This window comes from Megalobrama amblycephala, linkage group LG12 (genome assembly GCF_018812025.1).
Source record: "Megalobrama amblycephala isolate DHTTF-2021 linkage group LG12, ASM1881202v1, whole genome shotgun sequence".
NCBI classification, from domain to species: domain Eukaryota; kingdom Metazoa; phylum Chordata; class Actinopteri; order Cypriniformes; family Xenocyprididae; genus Megalobrama; species Megalobrama amblycephala.
In genome coordinates, this window is record NC_063055.1 from 9,026,663 (window position 1) to 9,040,875 (window position 14,213).

The 14,213-nt window shown below is 37.6% G+C and overlaps 1 protein-coding gene and 1 long non-coding RNA gene across 3 annotated transcripts in view; one reads left to right on the forward strand and one right to left on the reverse strand.

Moving 5' to 3' along the window:
• kcnn1b (potassium intermediate/small conductance calcium-activated channel, subfamily N, member 1b) overlaps nt 1-5,905 on the reverse strand; it is a 43,374-nt gene extending 37,469 nt beyond the window's left edge. For both annotated transcript variants that reach the window (XM_048211327.1, XM_048211326.1), the window contains exon 1: nt 5,480-5,905. The gene's annotated coding sequence lies outside the window, so the exon portion shown is untranslated. The remainder of the gene's footprint in view (nt 1-5,479) is intronic.
• Nucleotides 5,906-6,077: 172 nt separating this feature from the next.
• LOC125280639 lies at nt 6,078-11,854 on the forward strand. The gene is made up of 4 exons (XR_007187674.1): nt 6,078-6,207; nt 7,854-7,938; nt 10,038-11,538; nt 11,713-11,854. It is a non-coding gene; the product is annotated as an uncharacterized LOC125280639 (long non-coding RNA).
• The last annotated feature ends 2,359 nt before the right edge of the window (nt 11,855-14,213 follow it).

The following is a 14,213-nucleotide window of genomic DNA, read 5'->3' on the forward strand; positions in this document are numbered from 1 at the left end:
GTCGTTCCAAAATAAACCCTTTAACTTCACAACTACCTTACTAACTAGTAATATGCAGTAATTAAGAGTTTACTGAGGCAAAAGTCATAGTTAATAGTTAGTTAACAGTGAGAATTGGACCCTAATCTAAAGTGTGACCAGATTTTTTTTTTGCCACTTTTAATAAATTGAATGTATTCTTGCTAAATAAAAAGTACTTTTGAATTGTACTTACTGTATATTGTGTATTTTATATATGTTATAGATAATTCTTCCAATTTCCAAATGAGCTGTTTTATTCACATTTATTAAAATATAAATAATATACATAGAGAAATCCCTGACTTTTCATTGCAGACTTAAATCTCAGCGCAGTTAGTGACATTGATCTCTTCTGAAACTCTAAAGGAGGCACATTGATTACTGCATTTTTTTAAGCAAAAGTCTCCATTTGCTCTCCATTTAATCACATTGCTGTCAAGAGAAACAATTGTGATATTGCAGAGATCTCATTTGTGATTTTTCTTTCCAATGGGATGCGTCACAATGTAACTTCCAACACAAATGACAGCACAGCTGCTGTAACAACAAAGACGCATAAAGCTAGAAATTCTTCGCGTGACCTTGAAGAGTCAATTAAAACACACAGCTGCACGCTCCGGGTACAATTTTATGCTTATTTGGGATACGTCTACAAAACTGATCATATATCAGTCACAAAAACAACATCTGCACCATCTCCATTTACTCAATTTTGATGCAACAGGCTAAGCATTTACCACATTGCAATGGCCTTTTCATTGTCTCAGCCTCACAATTTCACATTTCGATAATTTTCCATATTAGCCAATATTCTCTTCTGTGCGTGTCAAAGCTGAAGGGCCCTTAGACTTCACCCTCCCCAGCTCCTTCATTCCCCTCTCTGCAAGCTTTGGTCCGTACAAATCCAATTTAGCAAATCTATTTTGACATTGAATTTGCACTCATTCAGATGTGGCATCGGACTCTCTGTTCCTCAGGTCTCTTTCTGTAATGAAATGTCTGCAGCAGACCTGAGAGCTGATTACAGATCCCGCTATTCAAGAATATCGTTTCTAACTGCTCACCACTATCAAAATGTGATCTTTACAACCAGACATCTTCCCACGTCTCGTGTTGCAAAAATTTGCACCTCAGGGCTCATACGATGTAGGAGACAAAATAAGAAAAACATTTGTAAGTGATTTGTTTCAGCAATTGTGATATTTATGTCGACAGAATCATGATACCTGGAGAAAGCTATCAGTTAGAATCTCGATGCCAGTTGTCTGGCTCACTCAGGACCCTTGGAGGATAAGAAATCTGCCATCTTTGCTCATGAAAACACACAGAACTTTTTGAGTCAATCAACTAAACCGTAAATACCATGTGACTAATCACACTAGAGCTGCTAGATGCTGATGGCATCACAAGAACACACGGTCCCAAACACTTTACTAGCAACTATCCAGAGATCATGTGCTGTAATAAGAAAAATAGTGAAATCCATTTTTTCAATAGTGAAATCCATTATTATTATTATTAATTAGATATTATTATTCTTCCAAACATTTTAGAGCACTTTTAAGGCCAATTCACACTGCACAGACAGGCACTTTGGCTACGTTCACACCGCAAGCCTTAAAGGGTCAGTTCACCCAAAAATGAAAATTCTGTCATTAGTTACTCACCCTCATGTCAATCCAAACCCGTAAGACTTTCATTCATCTTCAGAACGCAAATGAAGATCTTTTTGATGAAATATGAGAGCTTTCTGTTCCTCCATAGAAAGCTACGCAACTGAAACTCTGACGCTTCAAAAAGTTCATAAAGGGATTGTAAAACTAATCTATATGAATTGAGCGGTTTATTCCAAATTTTCTGAAGAGACTTGATCACTTTATGTAATGAACAGATTTAATTTAGGCTTTTATTCACATATCAACATTGATCAGAGAACAAAAAGAAGCTCAACCGAACCTGCTTGACGAGTGAGAACAAACCTCTTACGGAAGCTCAAACATGCTGCCTAACACGAGAACGAACCTCATTGGTTCTCACACGTGTCAAGCAAACATGCTTGAGCTTCCGTTTACCACAACTGATGTGTGAGTTGATGAATGTTTATATGTGAATATAAGCCTGTTCAGTGTTCATCATATAAAGCAATTGAGTCTCTTCAGAAAATTTGGACTAAAGTCTTACGGGTTTGGAACAACATGAGGGTGAGTAATTAATGACAGAAATTTAATTTCTAGGCAATGCTCAATTCCACTTTGTTGCTCAGATAGCTCAGTTTTTTTTTTTGTATAGCTGTTCACATTGTTGTTTGAAATGTGGCCAATATCAGGTTCCAGTGTGAACAGATTATCGTCCTGAACTGACTGCACGCACAAAAGAACAATAAAAAGACGTCAAACAGCATGCCCTTATACGGAAGTAAACAGGGAGGACATTACATATTTATTTATTGTGTGATCTGCTGCTGAACCCAACAAATTTATGTGCATGCAATATTAAAAACAAAGATGAGGATGTGAAAAAAGAGCAGAGTTTTTAAACTTGTATGATGTTTTGCATGTGTATAGAGCTGTCACTGTAATACTTATGAGTTCTGACACATCACTATCCATCACTGACTACCTTTCACAACTGTCTTAACAACTTTGGGTACGTAAAATCTTTGAAGTGACTCCCATGAGCACAGAATTGTGACTAATGTTGATCTAGAGTGACGTAAAAGTCGCATGAATTCCTATTTGACAGACTAAGGTCACATTGCAAAACATCAGACCTGTATCGTATTTAAGACCACATATGGAAGGAGCCCAAATCAGAATTAAAAAGATCAGATTCCATGTGGTTTGTGCTGTTCACACTGTCATGACAAAAACAGATCTGAGTCACATACGAGTAAAAAAAATTTGGATTTGGGCCACATTTACCTGCAGTCTGAACATAGCCTCTGTCGGATCAGTGTGTTAACAATTGGCATCTGTCTGACTTTTTTTTACCAATTGAACATGTCGAATCTGTGCTTGTCTGGTCGTGAAATGTCTGAGAAGGGACATACTGTAATCTGGTGATTGTCCCTGTTGGTCACCGTCTGTTAGTGCAGTGCGAATTGGCCTTTAAAAATAAAAACTTTTTTTTCACAGTGTTGCCATAGAAGAACCATTTTTTGTTCCCCAAAGAACCTTTCAGTGAACATTTTTTTTTCTTTAGGCCAATTCACTCTGCACCAACAAATGGGACCAGGTTTTGTTGGATCAGTGTGTTCACCCTGTCAGCGTCTGTTGCTGTTGATCTTAGCTCTTGTTTTAGTTTATTTGTTGGGTTGTGGAATGTCTAAGAAGCGACGTACTGTAAACTGGTGATTGTCCGCATTGGTCAGCATCTGTCAGTGCAGTGTGAACTGGCCTTTAATGTGAGGTTCCATGGATGTTACAGGTTCTTCATGGAACCATAGAATGCCAGCAACTCATCCTGCTACAGTGATAAAGATATGAATATGAATGACACCTCAAATCATGTCTAATTGTCCATTTCTAAGTGAATGGACATGTATTTTGCATGGCGGGTGATAAAATCTGTGAAAAAAAAAAAAAAAAATCTCTTAGATTTATATTTAAATGGTACTTGGCAACAACTTAGTGACCACATGGCAATGCCATTGAAACTAGCAATACTGGGAAAGCTTTCCAGCAGCATCACGCAAAGTAGTAAAAAAAAATCAATGTTATAATGTTTCACTTGCAAAACGGTTTTCCACATAATAGGTTAAAAAAGACTGCATTTACATCCTGAAGAAAGTGACTTCATAACATAATTTCCATCCTTTTCCCAAGTGAAATTTACTGCACTATCACACAAATAACTGCAGAGACTCTCATGGGCTAGAAGACAGCAAGAACAAAAACAGCAGAATCAAGAACATTGTTTTCAAATCAAAGGCTTTTTGGCTGTTGTTGTCATCGGAAAACAGGAAAATGATCAGGTATTTAAAAATGGATGGATGAATTATTACCAAAATAGCAAGGTGTTTTAACTGTATGCATCAATAATTCAAACCGATGCCCAAGTATGCTATTAGAACATATTCTTTTATAAATAATCCATACTATCCCAGCAATAGCACTTGACATAGTTTGACATAGTAGACACACTCACACTGCAGGTATTGCAGAGAGAGCCTTTGGCTAGTTTCAGTTTGAATACACACAGAGACAAGAGAGCTCAGCCAATTATACTCTCCACAAATTACCCTTGATTAAGCAGCAGAACACCAGCTGCAGAGCAACAACACCCAGAGATTCTCCCCTCTGCCTGCTCGCACATACCGAACCAGTCATTCCCTCAACATCAACAGCACATCCCAGTGCTTCCACTCCCTCTCATGCACAATCAAGAAGAAGCCTAACTGTAAACTCTGCGTAAATATTTACATAATTACAACCCCCCGCACCCGAGAGAATTCAGCATAAATGTGTGTTTCCCAGCTCCCAGGGTTATTTTACTTCCTACCAATGCTGTTTCTGAATCGTGCATTAAAACAATTAATTAAATGACAAATTAATCAAATGGCACAGGTTGAACAATCACTTTTTTTAGAACAAACACAATGCAGTCAAACACAAGAACCAGTCAAGCGGAGAAAGAAACAGACTGACGCAAACAACAGGAAAGACTTATGGGGGATTTCATGGGAAGGGATCGGTGATGGCTTTTACCTCCATCTGCTGTGCATTGTGAACTAAACTGATACTAATGTCTCTTCGCTCTGGCAGTGATGTCTAACCCGTCATGAATAATACAGGCCTGAAGTACATGTTAGTGCCACTCAGGGGGGTTTTCCCTTGGCTTGCACAGGCAGAAAATGGAACAGCGAGGCAGAAACAGGGTCGGCTCTCCCACAAGGAATGAATGACACTGATTTGCCTTTCTGCTTTGCTTTTCTGTCCCTGGTCCTTTCAGGCGACGGATGCACTGATATACAGATAGATAGATAGATAGATAGATAGATAGATAGATAATTATAAGCTGTGACTCACATAATGAGGTAGGCTAGAACATTCAGGGCTAGACTAAATATAAATGATGCTGGTGTAGGAATGAATGAATGCTTCATAATGTTTACTTACTATTAAACGCCATCATGGGAATCATGGACAGCCTGTTGCAAGCACCCCCCGCCTTTTCTTTCTTTTCCTTCCATGCTTTCGAGGTTAACACGAATACCAACACCTAGCAACTACAAACTGCAACTGCCTTCTGCATCTACACGGCCGAAATGTGGTGTTAAAAATGGCAAGCGATATCAAGCATGACCTCCCAGAGTCAAGCCGAAGCCTGCGTAATCGGGTGCATTGATAAAACTGGCCACCTGTTAAGCATAAACTTCACAGAGCGCATGTATAAACGATGCGTATTTCATGCGGTTTGTGCGCAACAACAAAAAACGAATCGGTATATGCAGGTTTACCTTATAGCCTTCGTGTCTGTGTTTATTCTCCTCGAGCCACACGCGACTGTCAGAAGACAGCGGGCTGCTTTTACTCCGCGGCGAAACGGAGTTCCTGGCTCCCTGGCATCTATCAGGCGTGCATGCACGGGCGTGATGAGCTGGATTCCGCTGCTCGTCAGATCTCAGGCTGTCGTTTTCACGGTGCTGCAGCAGAGACGGCTGCTGGCTTCTCAGCTCCCCGGATCCTCTCACGCAGCAGTTGGGCAGGCTGCTCCTCAGCAGCCGCTGCTGCTGAACCTGTAGCTGGAGGGAAGGTGGAGGGTTGTGACGCTGGCTTGGATGCTGCTGCTGCTGCTTGCTGCAACAGCTGTTGATGCTCTTGCAATCCGCAGCTGCACGAACAATGATCTTGTTGGCAATTCGCAGTTTTGGCAACACTCTGCTGCCGACTTAGGGAGGGTTTGGAACAGTCTGTGAGACTTGGGTTGCTCCCTTGGCTTTTGACTGGTGCTTCCTGACTGAAAGGGCTGGGCAGGTTCTCTTGGCTCTGTTTTGGCAAGGGGTGTGCGGTCTGTCTAAGGCCACCCCTGTGCTCCGCGTGTTGGTGGTGGTGCTGATGGACGGCTCCCGAGTAGCGATGCTGCATCCCCGCCTCACCTGCGGCGGAGTGCCGCTTTGCGTTGCAATGATCCGGCACCCTTTCGCTGCGCGTAGCCCCGGTGGAGTCAAGAAGGCCCGTTTCATTGGTAGGTTTGACCAAGACCAGCCTCATCACGTCACTATGGAGTTACAGGGAGCCCCGCCTACATGTGACAGTCGAAGTGTTTATATGAATGAGTATACTAAGGGAAGTGCGAATTATGGGGGGGTTGGGCAAACCGGACTCCCCGAATTGATATTCGAACCCCCTAAAGGAAAGCAAAACAAAATGATGGGGGAGCTTAGTTTAAATACATTTTTTATACAAGTTTAGGTTTAGCGAAAAAACGCTAACGAATAAAAGTTGTGTTCGCTTAATAGTGTAACCATAGCAACAGGAAGCGCTCGAGCGATTCCATGCGACTGTGATGAGGCGTTTTAACGGTCATCAATATCGTAAATCGTGCAAAGTTTTTTATATTTTAATTTATTTATTTTTTTAAATGTATGTACATTTATAACACTATATTTAGTATTATATTACATTTGCATCAAATTACAAAAAAAAAAAAGGTTAATGCTGCTGTGAGGGTGTTTCTAATACAGCGGCTATGGGAGTGACGGTAAAAATGACATCTTTCTCTCTTCTGACTGCTGTTGTCAATCGCTCTTTATTTTTTCCCTCTTTTTGAAAGTTGTGAAAACACTATTGTGGAGTATTTCTTTAGCTATTTGCGCAAATGGAAACACAAAAAAATATTTAATGTATTCTAATTCACCGCTATAAATGTTTACCCAACTATGATGACTTCCCCTTCTGAGAAACACGGAAATGTGAAAAGGGTCTATTGCGGTCAGATTCTGGCGATACGTCCGTAAAGCTTGAGAAGTAGTGTCATTATTCCTGTCATTTTCTGATTTATATATCACAAAACCACTGGTGTTTGAAAATAAATTAAGAACGTCAATTACGTTTAGCTAAGATTACAATTCCATGCGCGAGACGAACCGCGACGCGCCAAAATTGAAAAATGTAGCTGACTAAAATTCATTTAAAATCGTCGTCCATGGTGCTTATCTAAAAAAAATAAAAAAAATAAAAAATAATAATAATTATACTTAGGAGGTGGTAATGGTTTAGTGTTGAAGGGTCTAGGTTGCTAACACAAATCCTGCTGGTTTGTTCCCCAGTAGAGGTGACTCAGGAACTGGTCTGAAATCACAGTCCTGATCTGGCACCATCGTATTCATGATGTTATGAAGTTGGTCAAGGGCAATTGTCCGTGTAGTAAGTGTCCTTTAGTGAGATTTATCAGCTTAATGGCAACTTAAACTTGGCCATTTTAATAACACGAAAATTATAACTCAAAATAATTGTGTAAAAATGGCAAATTATTGCGATCAGTTAAAAATATCGTATGACATAACTAAAAAAGAAAGGCTTATAATTCTATAAGTGTTAAAAAACTAATTTGTTACAACTTTTTGTGAGTTGATCATATCTAATCTTAATGCGATGCAATGCTGGGTCAATCTGATGGTCAGTCAGTCATGAATCTCCTAGTAACCTGCAAAAAGACCAGAGAATAAATGCACATCAGTTCCAGTGAAATCTGTCTTCGTGTTCTCAAACAATAAGATATACTATTTTATTCAGTTGGTTAGCACACACACCTAAAGTAGCATCAAAAAAGCATTGAATTTCAAGAGTAAAGTTGTTTAGATTTCAGGATAGTAGTGTCGGTTTTCACAGCACTGAGTGCTGATGTCAATGAAGGTGATGCCAAATTTTGGAGTTGAACTTCGGAGTGGATCTGGGGCGCAGATGAAGGAAGCTGGTAATTTGATCTTTTTCATTAAGTAATTAGTCCTAGAGACCTGTATGGGTTCCTGGGCAGAATGAAGTATCATTTGCTTGCTGGTTTTGGAGGCAATGTTGCTTACAACCACATGAATTATTAATTTCCCTTTTCCCACTCCATGTTCAGTGACATATGTGTATGGGATTGCCTGTTGAAATGACCCCGGTGTGGCATGTGCACACAGCATTTAAATTAGGCTAAACAAAATCCTCTCAGTTGTCCATGCTATTTAGATTAGATAGGTTACAGGCTGAACATTGAAACCAGAGGGGTGTTAGTTAAAGTGAATAGGGAAATGTTGACCATTAAACAAATACATTCTATGGCTACTCATATTCAATAATAAATAAATAGCCTAATAATGACACTTAAGGATTAATTCGTTTACTTTACCTAATAGGTATAATGAACTGACAATGACAAATACTGGTAACACTTTACAATAAGGGTCTCATTCATTAACCTTAGTTAATGCATTAGTTAACATTAACAATGAGCAATATTATGTAATCTTTGTTATTATTACACTGTAAACCCTAATGCTCAAAATAATAAATTGGTTTGAGTATAGGACAAACTTAAATTAGTTCAGTCAAATTAACTTTTACGAGTATTTTAGCACTTTCTTTTTCTTTCAAGTTCACAGAACTGATATATTTTAAGTAAACTGAACCGTTTCATTGTTTTGAGTTTTATGAACTTATTTCTTTTAATTTAGAAGAACTTAAGTTTAACTGAAACTGGGCTGGGATTTCTATTTCCCGGCATGCTTTGCTCATGACACTCGAAAGGGAGAGCAAAAATTGATTGCCTCAATTTTTTTTTTAGTTTTGCCAACTTATTCAGGCTTACAGTGTAGTTAATAAAAATGCAATTCATCATTGTCCATGTTAGTTCACAGTGCATTAACTAATGTTAACATATACAACTTAAATGTATTAGTAAATGTTGAATAAGACTAACAAATGCTGTGGATTATTAATTGGTTTTGGTTAATGTTAATTTCTGCACATATTAATACATTTGTAACACTTCAAGTTATTCGAGTTAACATTAGTTAATGCATTACAAATTAACAGTAAATCACAATGAACTATAGTATATTAATCAATCAACATTCATTAGATTAATAACTGCTGTTAAAAAATCTTGTTCATGGTCAGTTCAGGATGCTTAATGCATGTAAACAAATTGAACCTGTATGTAAAGTGTTAACCAAATAGTATGTCAATTTTAGCAGATAGAAGCTGTAGACCCATTTACAGTATTTCTTTGTTTTTGTTTGTTTGTTAAATTACGTAAATGAAATCTCAACACATTTCTGTAGTCTGACATTGGAATCAAACCTCCCCACAGGGACCAGATTGTAATTTGTAAAACCACTCAGGGCCTGGAAACAGCACACCATACAAACAGAGCAATTTTATGGGCTATCAGGTATTTAATATCCAGGTATCATTTTTACAACAGAAGGGCCATCTGTTTTCTATTTTAACCTGTACAAGAGAGTGAACATAAGTAATTCTTTTAGCAATCAAGCTGACAGCTCTTATATAAAGGCCTCTCAGCGTGCATTATTTATATATCTCCTCCTGCCTTTCCACCTGTTCATTAAACTGCATTCGAACTTCTCGCCCACAGCTACGAGGAGGTTACACGCACTCTAAATATAGATTTTTTTTTTTTTAACTTTAATTGCCTTTCTGCTGATCTTGGATCATTTTGTGTGGAAAAATCCAGGCCTGAAGAAAAGCAACACTGCCTCCAGATCAGCACCAATCAATAGCCGTAAATACACTAGAGCGGTTTGTATTAATGCAGATTCATTTGCATAAAGCATAAATGTGTGTAGACTGAAATGAACTGTTATATTCAGTATCAGGGATGGCAGAATAACAGTTTACAGTCAAATTAAACTGATATAGAGTCAATTTGAACACTTAAAATATGTTAATTTCAAGTCAGCCTATAAAACCGATTAGTAATGCCGTGAGAACGGCTCAGGAAAAACATTGCAAAATGGTTGCTCCTGTGTTTATTTTCTGTTTGTGCTAAGCTAACTGTTGCTATTACAGATGCTCTTTTGTATGAAGAAACGCATGTTCCTGTCTAACAGCGAGAGGGAAAGATGGAGAGGCCCTGTCACAAGCAGATGAGTGTTCATTACTTTACCCTTGACGGGGGGTTTGGGCAGCAGGAAAGAGATTTCACGCTAATTTGTGGGATGACACCTTAGCCATTTACAATATATATATATATAAAACAAACAGACTATAAAACTCTTGATAACACTTTGGCCTATTTTAATCACACCTACAAACACAATTTTTAGCATAATGATTTAATATCTCCCTATATACCATGAAAGAGTTCAAAATTGGTGGATGTTAAAACAAAATTAAAAGGATGAATAGCATGTCTGTCATTAATATAAAGGATATTTTAATCATGCGTCATGTACAATAGAGTACAGCTGTCGGAAAAAAGATTATGATGATCTGATTTGAGCAAACAGTTTGTTTAAACGGTATCACTTTACAATAAGGTTTTACTTGTTAACATTAGTTAACCACATTAATTAACATCAACTAATGATAAACAATACTTCTACAGCATTTGAACAACTGTATTTTTATCAACTAACATTTAAAAAGGTTAATAAATGCTCTAAAATATATTGCTCATCATAGTTAATGTTAACTAATGTTAACAAAGGAGGCCTTATTGTAAAAATAAGAGTAAATTCTACCAGAATGCCTAAAATATATGTAAACATATTGTACAGTAACTACTCATAATAAAGTCATTTCATTAAAAAAAAAATTCTAGCATTTGCTCTAGAATGACAGCTGTTTATTAGAACTGTAATTGCTGAATTAAGTTTCCAAAAAGCCCAATCTCTGCATATAAGATGGGGTCTGACATGTAGGTTAAAAAAAACTTTCAAAAAGCCTTAATAAACACACCTTAAACTGAGACATCCTTACCTTAAAGCAGCGTCCTTCTTTCCTTCGGCAAGCACGCTAGACTCGGGTCCCCTAACATACATGAGGTGTGAGTGATGGGCGCTTTTTCGAGAAAACAGGATTTAGTCATCAGACATGCAGCTTTTTCCTCAGACGCTTGTCAGATGTAGGGGGCCGGCCGGTCTCTCTTTGAGACGCATAATTAGGATGCAGGCTGAAGAAAGGACAGCCCAGCTTGATAAGGGTTGGCATGCAAATGGATAAGGAGACAAAGAAGCACACAGAGAAAGAGAGAGAGGGAGAGCAAAACACTATATGTTGCACACACCACAACACTTTCTGCTTTAAGTGTCGGGTATCATTATTGCGTCCACTGCTCAGGTTGGCTGAGGTAGTCGAATACATTGAGGTCCGCAGATGAGGAAATCGAGGAGAGAGAAATCTGCGATTGATGCTCAGCAGTTCAAAGGCCTTCCCAAACCCTCTTATCTTTCCCGCCACAGAGGCAGCTCAGATAAAAGAGGAACACACATCACACCAAGCGTTGGACGGAAACATGGATGTTGGAGATGTACATGTACACAACTAGCAGTGTTCAGTGCATTAAAGAGTGTGTACAGTCCTCTATTCGTGCTTAAATTTGATGTCGCCATGAAATCAAAATTGACCTTTTTTTATGGAATATTGCCGTATTTATTATCCATGAACATCAATATATATTTTTTTTAAATTCATGTGCCCTTAATCTTTAATTAATCAAAGTAACTTCCTCTCCCTTTTGCAGTGACATCTCTTCTCTGATGACATGTTTACTGGATTGAGGGGGGACAACCTGTCACTCACATGACATCACAGCAACAGCAAACCACAACCATCCAATCGATTCCTGATGGCCAAAATTAAGTCCCGCCCTACATTTTATCTTGTTTGACAAGCCGTTTCACTCAGAAGTTGGTATAGGGAAGAAAAGGCAAATTCATGCCGACTTTAAGATTGCAGTGAAGAGGGTTTTTTGATTGAAATATGGTAATTTTTGGTTCATGCTTGTCATTAAATAATTTAGCAATGCTAGAGGGACATAGTATAAAATGTGGTAAAATACAGTGGGGCCTAAAAGTCTACTAAAAAAAAGCAACAATTGAAAATTCTTCTGTTTTGCATTTTTCTATTTAATTAAAAATTAAAAAATAACAATAATTACAAAATATGTTTAGTATTTTTCTAATAAAATATATTTTTATTTTTAAATGTTAAAAAATGTATTGTTATTTTTGGTTAATGTTTGTCACTAAATAATTTAGCAATGCTAGAAGGACACCATATAACATGTGGAAAAAACCATGGGGCCACTGATCTATAGCGGGGCCCAAAAGTTTACTACAAAAGACCACCAATGATAATGCTTGTTTTACTTTATTTTATTTAATTTATTTACTTTTTTTTAATTAAATGCTGTTTAGCATTTTTCAAAACCAAGCATTTTAAAAATATTATATATATATATATATATATACACACACACCACACACAAAAGTCTTAGGCACATGTCAGTATTTTCACCCCCCAAAAAGGGTTTTAAGACAGTTATTTATATCTTTTGCTGTCGTGTGTCAGTAGGAAATGTCAGTTCATATTTCTAAACATTCATTTTGAATGCACAGCAAGTCTGACAACAGCCGGTGCTCCACACTGAGATCTGATCTCACCATCATTGAATCTGTCTGTGGTTACATGAAGAAACAGATGAAACTGAGACAAACCAAATCCAGAAGAACTGTGGCCGTGTCTGCAAGACGCTTGAAGATACTGACCTGAAAAACTATCTGAAAAACGATGCGTAAGTGTACCTGGACAAAAGCTGTTTTAAACGCAAAGGGTCACACCAAATATTGATTTGATTTGGTTAATAGAAGTTAACTGATAAATAAAATCTATTAATGACAGTATTTTTGAAAGCATCCTGACTTTACAGCATTTTTACCCAAGTGCCTAAAACTTCTCACAATATACTGTAGCTTTGCAGGTCGGTTTCTTCAAGCATCTCAAAGAAGAAACTCTGAGAAACTTCTCATAATATTTTTAAAGTTTTCTTGGCCTTTCTGTCATTTTCCATCCTATTTAGGTTTAAGAGAGCCAGGTTCCTGCTATTGCTTAAGTGTAAGGAGAGGTCACTAAATACTTGCCACTTTAAGCCTATAGAAGTCTCTTTTTTCCCTGTTTTTTAAAACTGCATACAAATTTCCTGTATTTTCTGGTTATATTCTAATAAAGAGACTGAGAAATAATTAAAAATGGTCATTATACCATTGCTGGTGTATCATTAGTGATAGAACAGAGTTCTCTGAACTCTGAACTAAACAACATCTAATGATGGCCTAAGACTTTTGCACAGTACTGTGTATAGATAGATTTGCCATTAAATAATTTAGAAATGCAACAAGATCATGGTACAAAATGCCTAAAAATACAGTGGGCCCCAAATGTCTACTGAAACCCATTAATGAAAATATTTGCTTTGCCTTTTTCTATTTTTTTTTTTTTTTAATTAAGAATATAATAATTACAAATAATATCTGCTTAGCATTTTGAAAAATGTATACAAGTTTCCTAGTGTTTGTACAGTCCCTTTAGTGTTAAAGAGCAGAATTCAAGCAGACTTACAAAACTGACTGCTGACTGAACAAAACCTGATAATGTTCTCCAGCATGATTTGACATGTTCGTTACGCAGAGCATCTTGTGCTGTAATGGAAGCAAAAACATCTGAGGTAACATTTTCAGTGTCACAGACTTGGTCATTGACATAAAAACTGTGCAAAATTAATTACAATTAAAGTTCTTCAAAGGCCTCCATCTAGAAAGAATAATGACTTTGCATTTTGCCGTAGACAGGTGTGGACCGTCATCAATCAGTGATGCTCCAAGACTCTGTAGATAAGGGAACTCCATGCTATTTTAGGAATGATGCTCTCTAAGACAGCAGGGCCTCTCCATCTAATGGCTGGCCCGCCTATCAGATTTTCAAAATGTGAGAGACCACAAACATGACAATAAAATTTAACAGTTTTGTTCCTATAGTGTGTGGAGTACCACAATATGACCAACACAGCACACCACACACTAACAGATTCCATTCACAAACAACTAGAGTCCCGACTGAACACTGTGAACACGGGAAATCTAGCAAAATCTCTCACTGTCAAACGTGACTTAAGAGTTAACGAACATGGCAAACGGCAAGCAAGAAGAAATGTTGATTATATTGTTTTGGACTGTTTTTTTTTTT